Here is a 10,577-nt window from a genome sequence, read left to right as displayed (position 1 = left end):
CATGCTGGAACAGTGCACAGGATGACAGTGTGCAAAAAAACATGCACTCATCCAAAGTGATGGATGAATGTATGTATGAATCAGTAGTAGTTGTTGCTACATGTTGTTGACATGTATTTATAGACAATGGAGAAATATCCTTAGAGATGTTTGGCCTATGTGAAAACCAGCTGATAAAAATGAAGCCTTTCTTTTAACATTGCGCAGTGAGGACCACTGGTGTGCATCACACAGCAGCTGAATAGATAAAAATGTGAGATCATGTATCAGTGCACAAAGATTTTTTATTATTTTGACATTTGTGTAGGAAATGCAAGCAAAAACTTTAAAAGAAACTTGAGTAGAGCTTTGTAAGCATAAAAACATTAAGAATATACACATCATCTGATATACAGCAGGCCTGTTTTGTTCACTAACATTCACATCCATCCTGTACACTAAAAGCTAGTGTTTTTATTTTGACCATACATGTTTTCTTAACATGAGACACAGCAGGTAACAATAAACAGGTGCATAGCTCACCTTGGCACACAGACAGAAAATTAAAAAAAATATATTCAAATATTAAATACAGAATGTTGGAGTTGTCTGCTGCTGGGAATTGTATATAGATGAGAGTCGTCGGGCGTCCTGCACCACCCATCCGATCTGGAGCATAGCGAATGACGTCACAAAGGTACTCTGTGGCAGGTCACCAAGCTGACACACTGCTAACAACTTTACAGCACCTTTGCTAATATAGCTTTATAACAGAAAGAACATTATGACATGAAAATGGTATGTTTGTGCAGATTTCGCGTTTTCTAAGAAATACATACTCTTTTCCTTCTGTCCAAGATAGCTTTAAATGTTATTTATACTTGGGAACCAAATTATGATATTTTAGACATTTCTATTGAGAAATTTTCCCCACATTTTAAATATACTATAATATACATTTTAATAGACTATAAATATCAAGCAATCTTGACTGTTTTTCCAAATTCAGCATTCAAACAATGACTAAATAAATACATTCTTACCTGAGATCGACGTGCAGTGCAGGGACGAGGACGACTACTCGGGTGGGTGCTACGGAATAGTCCAAGTGACAGCAGCTTTAGTTTCCGGCCAACTATAAATAAATGATTTTTCAACGTGATTGTTGTCACCTGGTCGACTGTAATAGATCAACAATCAACGATAAACGAAACAACTATCGTTGTTCCAAATGAAACCAGACAATATTTTAACTGCTACCATTACTAAAGTTATTATTATGGGAGGCTGTGATGAAGCTTGGGGGGGGGGGGGGGGGGGAGAGAGAGAGAGAGAGAGAGAGAGAGAGAGAGAGACAAACAAACCACACTCTCCGAGCGCATTCTTTTTTTGCTCGAAGTGGGCGGGGCTTAGATCAAAGGCTTCAAAGACGTCACACTTGAAGTGGGCGGGGCTTCAAAGACGTCATACAGACAAAAACCTATAAATAGCCCTCTGCAACTCTGTTTTTTCTAACGCTCGCTTTAACAAACAGAGAGAAGACATTAACAGCAAACAAATAGATATTGAAGCAAAATGGACAACAACACAGCTAGGAGCAATCCAGACAATGTCAGGAGTCATTCCACTCCTGCAAATGATGTTAGGCCACTGCTAGAGGAATTGCTAAATAATGTTACACATGAGCAGTGGCAACAGTTGCGGTGTGATTACGCCGAAAATGCCACCATAGGAAGGCTATGTAATTTTGTAGATAATGTCATTGCCCTATGCTCACTGTCAGCAGGTGCAGAACTGAGGTTTTGCCAGGACACTGCTGTCACTAGCACAACAACAGTGGCCTTAAAGCAGACACAGACAGCTCCTGAACTTGCACAGACCTCTAACACAGTTGACCGCAACACGGAAATGCCAGCTCATATTTCACAGGAAACAACAGCCAACTTGCACAGCACAGCAGAAAATTCCGCTGATGTCACATTTATCACTAATATCCAAAATACCACGGAAACAACTGAAAACTCAGAGGATTATGCATCGCTGGCAGATCAAATTAAGGCTGTGATTCTACAGAAAGCAATGGATTTGTTAAACATCCCAGAAAATAGCACAACAACAGTGGCCTTAGAGGAGACAGAAACAGCTCCTGAACTTGCACAGACCTCTAACACAGGTGACCGCATCATGGGAAATCTAATCTGTGTGCCAGTTGTTATTTTACAGAAAGCAACAGTCAACGTGAACAGCACAGCAGAAAATTCCGCTGGTGCCACACTTATCACTAATATCCAAAATACCATGGAAACACCTGAAAACTCAGAGGATAATGCATCGCTGGCAGATCACATTAAGGCTGTGATTCTACAGAAAACAAGGGATTTGATCAACATCACAGAAAACATCACAACAACAGTGGCCTCAAAGGAGACACAGACAGCTCCTGAACAACAGAAAACAACAGTCAACGTGAACAACACAGCAGAAAATGTTGCCACAAATATCATTGATACATCTGACGAGCCCAGAACTCCAATAGACAAGAAAAACCGTGACACCACGCAGGCTGTAGATAAAGCAGGAACCTCTTTGGAAAATGATGTAACCCCAAAGAAATCCTCGGCTCAACATGAAGCCAGCATGCAAAATCAATTCAAAAAACACCCTTTGGTAGCAAAGGATGAATTGTCTCAAAACAAAGAAAAATACCGATTTTTTGTGGAAACATGTATGGAAGAACTAGTTAAGCGGGTTATAAAAAAATCAGGTAAAGTCATAAGTCCAGAAAGAGTTTTAACCATCTACAAGAGGCTTAGCGAAAAAATCTGGGCTAAAATCAGGGATGAAATTGATCAAATCCCCTTAAGGAAGTTCAAAAACTTTGAGAAGGTGATTTTCAAAGCCCTGTGTAAACAGTGGCAAGAGGCAGAAGTAGTTCTGCAAAACATGGAATTAAATGAACCAACAGTCGACAATACGATTGTTAAAATTTTCATAGAAGAGGCAGCCAAACTTTCGAAGAAGCCAAGTTGCATACGTCGGTTTTTCTCATCTATAGGCCGACTGTTTTGTTTCACCAGGAGACAAAACAAGGTTGATGCATTGTAGAAAAAAATTGTGATAACCCCTTGGAACGGTCGCGGCAGATGGCTGTCCCCTCACTGAGCCTGGTTCTGCCGGAAGTTTCTCCCTCTTAAAAGGGAGTTTTTCTTCCCCACTGTCGCCAAGTGCTTGCTCAGAGGGGTTTTTCTGTTGGGGTTTTCTTTTTAATAACTTTTTAAAAAGTTAACATCAATAAAAGTTATTAAATTTTACACTGATTTCTGTTTGTTTTTTTATTGTCTGTAAGTTGAATAAATACATTTGTTATTTCTTGCTCAGTTCAAACTGTGGGTAGAAAATGCTGTGCTGTCATGTGACCTGTACACACACACACACACACACACACACACACACACAGACACACACACACAGAGCAGCTAGACGAGGTAAAAACATTCCTGACTTTGTCTGTGATTTTTGGACAGCTGCAGCAAACAGCAGCGCTGTGTCTGATCAGACCACCTCAGTCGAGTTCAACACAAGTCCAGATCTGGAGTCGAGTATGAAGACCGAGTGCCAGCAAAGTCAGGAGGCTGGAACACACGTTTACAGGCTTTTCATTTCAGATGTGTTACGCCCCAGTCTAGGGGTACAGGAACGTAGCATAAGGGTTAAAAAGGAAGTGACGGTTTGGGAAGAAAAAACAATTTATTAAGTGAACGGTGGTTTATTTGTCTCCACTGAAAACTTAACTCCCTGGTGAACACAGGCCAAAATAACAAACAAAAACAAGCTAAGTCAGGAGAGGAGGTGCTATCTAAAACCCTATGTGTGGGAGAAACATTTCGTCACTCATCCAAGTGACTTCTTGAAGAAATAATTCAACTCAAGGCCGGAGCTAGTTCACAGTAAGATCTTTCCTTCCATCTCTTTCAACATCTTGCAAAGTGTTGCAAACAGAAACACTTGTGTGCAACTCCATATCACAGTAGTGAGCAGAGCAGTGCTAGGCAGCTGATGTATATTTAATTGTAAATGTGTTAATAATTTCATTTTTAAATGCTTTCCTGTGGTTCTTTTCACTTTGGCTTGAAATAAAATGTCTCCCTCTGCTGTAACCACAGCTTACTGCAATTTTTGCATGCATGTATATTTCACACTTTGAAAGAGGCAAAGCATGAAATGGTCACAGTGGGCTGGCTTGTCTATAACACGCTTTACCGTGGTTGATGTGTGAGATAACACTCAAGTCATGGTAAGCTGCACTTACAGCTATTGTAAGTGGAACAATGAGTTATTGAGTATTGATATGTATCTATACATTATTAGAATTTTTTCTAATAGAAAAAGGTTTTCTATACATGGATATTTCTGCTGTTTATTTATGGGCTTAAATCCTTCCAAAATGTGGGCCTTTTTATTCTATGACATAACCAAAAAACTAAATAAACTAACTCCTTCAGCTGATGCAGAGGTAATCCAAAAGACTCTGACTGTGGTGAATTAGTGGATCCTGACAGTCGTCTGCACCACCTACTGGACATGTAGCCGAACAGTTTCTTTAACATCTGCCACTTCATACGGTAATACCCTGTGTTGGTCAAGTTACTTGAAAATAGTAATTATTTACTAATTACTGATTACTTCTCCAAGAAATTAATCCCATTACTTTACTGATTGCTTATTTTTGTAAGTAATTTGTTACTTTCTTACTTAGTTACTTTTAAAAAATATGATACACAACCTGAATACGTTATGAAGCATTAGACCTTTCAGCCCAATTCTATTTTTTCTGCATATTTCATGATATAAAATTGAATCAACTGAAAAAAAAAATTCAAAACTAGTTTCATTAGTTTTAACCTTTTAATTTTATGCACGTTGCAACAAGCAAAAAATAAAATTATATGCAGCATTCGCTGACTGGAAGAAATTTGTTGATTCTGTAGATTCTGTAGATTGCTTAGATTGCTTAGCTAGTATTCAGTAAATCAAACTTGTATCAATCAGGAACATGACTGGAGCACCTGGGTATCAAAGCTCAAAGCAAGAGTGAATAGCAGAATGTGCTGTTTGGTATTGTATTAGAAAATCTGGCAAGTTTTTAATGGGCGTAACCCACATACTCAACTCTACTGGATCGCGGATCACGGGGGCAGCAGCCCAAGCAAAGAAGCCCAGACCTCCCTCTCCCCACCCACCTCCTTCAGCTTGTTTGGGGGAACACCAAGGCACGGGGGCCTCCTCTCAGTGGGACATGCCCGGATCACCTCACCCCAGGAGGTGTTCTTCTCAGATGCCCGAACCACCTCAAGTGGCTTCTTTCCATGTGGAAAGAAGCCACTTGGCCTCCCCTCTAAGGGAGAGGCCATCCACGCGTCTGAGGAAGCTCATATTAGCCATTTGTATCTGCAGTCTTGTTCTTTCAGTCACTACCCACAGCTCGTGACCACAGGTGAGGGTAGGGACGTAGATTGACCAGTAAATTGAGAGCACCAATCTGTCTGTCGATCTCCTGCTCCCTTCTCCCATCACTCGTGAACAAGACCCTGAGATACTTAAACTCTTCCACTTGGAGGAGGAACTCATCCCTGACCTGGAGTGGGCACTCCACCCTTCTCCTCTGATCTCTTAGCGTAAACTAAGATTTACAAACGTGTACAGGTATTTGTGTGTAACAAAAGCAGTCTGACCACACTCTGTGTTACAATTTGATAATTTTCTTTTTCAAAAAGCTTAGAGTGTCTAAAAATGTCTAAAAAAAATTGTGGAATTATTTTCACTCACTTACAGAACTTGCATGACCAAGCATGAAACAAGTAAATTTACTAAAGTAAATTTTACACAACAGTGTACTTGAGCATAATCCATAATGGGCTTTTTGTGAAAGTAGTTTGCAAAAAGCAAGCAGTGTCACTTTATGTGCCCTTATTTTTTGTTTTAAATCTTTTAGCGTTTCACTGCAACAAGAACACTATGAATTAAAGGGTTTTTCCACCCTGTCTTGCACTCGGTGTGGGAGAAGTTTCAGACATGACTGCATGATCACAAGACTTTTCTGGATGTTTGTCATAATCTCTCACTCGCATATCACACAACTTCATAATGTTATGAAAAAAGTTTAAATTACATATACTTTAGTACATACTGTCACCTGTAAAAGTATGTCTCCTTGAATCTGCAGGTGTACTGAGATCAACAGGTTTTTGAGGCCTACAAACTGTGTGGCAGGGCAGCATCCCCAAACAAGATATGATCATTATGATGGAGATGTTCTGGACCTCAGGGAAATTATAAAACAAAATGTACTCAGGTGAGGATCAGTACTATGTAATCAGTATCACATCCTATATATCATTCTGTTAATTTAAAAAAAATGACTACATTTGGTATGTGATGTAAACATGGCATTGTTATAGACAAGGCTCACCAGTAGTGCTGGTGAACGGAGCTTTAGCTCTGGAAGATGTTGCTCCCACTGGCTTTGCTTTTTGGCAACAAGGTTCATCGCTAAGGTCTAATCATGCTGGGACAGTGCACAGGATGACAGTGTGCAAAAAAACATGCACTCATCCAAAGTGATGGACATGTATGAATCAGTAGTAGTTGTTGCTACATGTTGTTGACATGTATTTATAGACAATGGAGAAATATCCTTAGAGATGTTTGGCCTATGTGAAAACCAGCTGATAAAAATGAAGCCTTTCTTTTAACATTGCGCAGTGAGGACCACTGGTGTGCATCACACAGCAGCTGAATAGATAAAAATGTGAGACCATGTATCAGTGCACAAAGATTTTTTATTATTTTGACATTTGTGTAGGAAATGCAAGCAAAAACTTTAAAAGAAACTTGAGTAGAGTTTTGTAAGCATAAAAACATTAAGAATATACACATCATCTGATATACAGCAGGCCTGTTTTGTTCACTAACATTCACATCCATCCTGTACACTAAAAGCTAGTGTTTTTATTTTGACCATACATGTTTTCTTAACATGAGACACAGCAGGTAACAATAAACAGGTGCATAGCTCACCTTGGCACACAGACAGAAAATTAAAAAAAATATATTCAAATATTAAATACAGAATGTTGGAGTTGTCTGCTGCTGGGAATTGTATATAGATGAGAGTCGTCGGGCGTCCTGCACCACCCATCCGATCTGGAGCATAGCGAATGACGTCACAAAGGTACTCTGTGGCAGGTCACCAAGCTGACACACTGCTAACAACTTTACAGCACCTTTGCTAATATAGCTTTATAACAGAAAGAACATTATGACATGAAAATGGTATGTTTGTGCAGATTTCGCGTTTTCTAAGAAATACATACTCTTTTCCTTCTGTCCAAGATAGCTTTAAATGTTATTTATACTTGGGAACCAAATTATGATATTTTAGACATTTCTATTGAGAAATTTTCCCCACATTTTAAATATACTATAATATACATTTTAATAGACTATAAATATCAAGCAATCTTGACTGTTTTTCCAAATTCAGCATTCAAACAATGACTAAATAAATACATTCTTACCTGAGATCGACGTGCAGTGCAGGGACGAGGACGACTACTCGGGTGGGTGCTACGGAATAGTCCAAGTGACAGCAGCTTTAGTTTCCGGCCAACTATAAATAAATGATTTTTCAACGTGATTGTTGTCACCTGGTCGACTGTAATAGATCAACAATCAACGATAAACGAAACAACTATCGTTGTTCCAAATGAAACCAGACAATATTTTAACTGCTACCATTACTAAAGTTATTATTATGGGAGGCTGTGATGAAGCTTGGGGGGGGGGGGGGGGGGGGGGGAGAGAGAGAGACAAACAAACCACACTCTCCGAGCGCATTCTTTTTTTGCTCGAAGTGGGCGGGGCTTAGATCAAAGGCTTCAAAGACGTCACACTTGAAGTGGGCGGGGCTTCAAAGACGTCATACAGACAAAAACCTATAAATAGCCCTCTGCAACTCTGTTTTTTCTAACGCTCGCTTTAACAAACAGAGAGAAGACATTAACAGCAAACAAATAGATATTGAAGCAAAATGGACAACAACACAGCTAGGAGCAATCCAGACAATGTCAGGAGTCATTCCACTCCTGCAAATGATGTTAGGCCACTGCTAGAGGAATTGCTAAATAATGTTACACATGAGCAGTGGCAACAGTTGCGGTGTGATTACGCCGAAAATGCCACCATAGGAAGGCTATGTAATTTTGTAGATAATGTCATTGCCCTATGCTCACTGTCAGCAGGTGCAGAACTGAGGTTTTGCCAGGACACTGCTGTCACTAGCACAACAACAGTGGCCTTAAAGCAGACACAGACAGCTCCTGAACTTGCACAGACCTCTAACACAGTTGACCGCAACACGGAAATGCCAGCTCATATTTCACAGGAAACAACAGCCAACTTGCACAGCACAGCAGAAAATTCCGCTGATGTCACATTTATCACTAATATCCAAAATACCACGGAAACAACTGAAAACTCAGAGGATTATGCATCGCTGGCAGATCAAATTAAGGCTGTGATTCTACAGAAAGCAATGGATTTGTTAAACATCCCAGAAAATAGCACAACAACAGTGGCCTTAGAGGAGACAGAAACAGCTCCTGAACTTGCACAGACCTCTAACACAGGTGACCGCATCATGGGAAATCTAATCTGTGTGCCAGTTGTTATTTTACAGAAAGCAACAGTCAACGTGAACAGCACAGCAGAAAATTCCGCTGGTGCCACACTTATCACTAATATCCAAAATACCATGGAAACACCTGAAAACTCAGAGGATAATGCATCGCTGGCAGATCACATTAAGGCTGTGATTCTACAGAAAACAAGGGATTTGATCAACATCACAGAAAACATCACAACAACAGTGGCCTCAAAGGAGACACAGACAGCTCCTGAACAACAGAAAACAACAGTCAACGTGAACAACACAGCAGAAAATGTTGCCACAAATATCATTGATACATCTGACGAGCCCAGAACTCCAATAGACAAGAAAAACCGTGACACCACGCAGGCTGTAGATAAAGCAGGAACCTCTTTGGAAAATGATGTAACCCCAAAGAAATCCTCGGCTCAACATGAAGCCAGCATGCAAAATCAATTCAAAAAACACCCTTTGGTAGCAAAGGATGAATTGTCTCAAAACAAAGAAAAATACCGATTTTTTGTGGAAACATGTATGGAAGAACTAGTTAAGCGGGTTATAAAAAAATCAGGTAAAGTCATAAGTCCAGAAAGAGTTTTAACCATCTACAAGAGGCTTAGCGAAAAAATCTGGGCTAAAATCAGGGATGAAATTGATCAAATCCCCTTAAGGAAGTTCAAAAACTTTGAGAAGGTGATTTTCAAAGCCCTGTGTAAACAGTGGCAAGAGGCAGAAGTAGTTCTGCAAAACATGGAATTAAATGAACCAACAGTCGACAATACGATTGTTAAAATTTTCATAGAAGAGGCAGCCAAACTTTCGAAGAAGCCAAGTTGCATACGTCGGTTTTTCTCATCTATAGGCCGACTGTTTTGTTTCACCAGGAGACAAAACAAGGTTGATGCATTGTAGAAAAAAATTGTGATAACCCCTTGGAACGGTCGCGGCAGATGGCTGTCCCCTCACTGAGCCTGGTTCTGCCGGAAGTTTCTCCCTCTTAAAAGGGAGTTTTTCTTCCCCACTGTCGCCAAGTGCTTGCTCAGAGGGGTTTTTCTGTTGGGGTTTTCTTTTTAATAACTTTTTAAAAAGTTAACATCAATAAAAGTTATTAAATTTTACACTGATTTCTGTTTGTTTTTTTATTGTCTGTAAGTTGAATAAATACATTTGTTATTTCTTGCTCAGTTCAAACTGTGGGTAGAAAATGCTGTGCTGTCATGTGACCTGTACACACACACACACACACACACACACACACACACACACACAGAGCAGCTAGACGAGGTAAAAACATTCCTGACTTTGTCTGTGATTTTTGGACAGCTGCAGCAAACAGCAGCGCTGTGTCTGATCAGACCACCTCAGTCGAGTTCAACACAAGTCCAGATCTGGAGTCGAGTATGAAGACCGAGTGCCAGCAAAGTCAGGAGGCTGGAACACACGTTTACAGGCTTTTCATTTCAGATGTGTTACGCCCCAGTCTAGGGGTACAGGAACGTAGCATAAGGGTTAAAAAGGAAGTGACGGTTTGGGAAGAAAAAACAATTTATTAAGTGAACGGTGGTTTATTTGTCTCCACTGAAAACTTAACTCCCTGGTGAACACAGGCCAAAATAACAAACAAAAACAAGCTAAGTCAGGAGAGGAGGTGCTATCTAAAACCCTATGTGTGGGAGAAACATTTCGTCACTCATCCAAGTGACTTCTTGAAGAAATAATTCAACTCAAGGCCGGAGCTAGTTCACAGTAAGATCTTTCCTTCCATCTCTTTCAACATCTTGCAAAGTGTTGCAAACAGAAACACTTGTGTGCAACTCCATATCACAGTAGTGAGCAGAGCAGTGCTAGGCAGCTGATGTATATTTAATTGTAAATGTGTTAATAATTTCAT

The 10,577-nt window shown here is 40.0% G+C and overlaps 2 long non-coding RNA genes across 2 annotated transcripts; both read right to left on the bottom strand.

The window, feature by feature from the left end:
- Positions 1-268: 268 nt before the first annotated feature.
- LOC146565457 (uncharacterized) lies at positions 269-1,273 on the bottom strand. Its single transcript, XR_014893999.1, has 2 exons — positions 1,023-1,273; positions 269-742 (listed from the first exon to the last, which is right to left on the bottom strand). It is a non-coding gene; the product is annotated as an uncharacterized LOC146565457 (long non-coding RNA).
- A 5,527-nt stretch (positions 1,274-6,800) lies between these two features.
- On the bottom strand, positions 6,801-7,807 carry LOC146565456 (uncharacterized). The gene is made up of 2 exons (XR_014893998.1): positions 7,557-7,807; positions 6,801-7,276 (listed from the first exon to the last, which is right to left on the bottom strand). It is a non-coding gene; the product is annotated as an uncharacterized LOC146565456 (long non-coding RNA).
- Between the last annotated feature and the right edge of the window lie 2,770 nt (positions 7,808-10,577).

Source organism: Mchenga conophoros, linkage group LG10, assembly GCF_057382185.1.
Source record: "Mchenga conophoros isolate Kocher_MC1m ecotype Shallow Benthic linkage group LG10, M_conophoros_male_GT1.1, whole genome shotgun sequence".
In the NCBI taxonomy this organism is placed as follows: domain Eukaryota; kingdom Metazoa; phylum Chordata; class Actinopteri; order Cichliformes; family Cichlidae; genus Mchenga; species Mchenga conophoros.
Note: the sequence above shows the minus strand (reverse complement) of the source record. Positions and strands in the feature narration are given on the sequence as shown.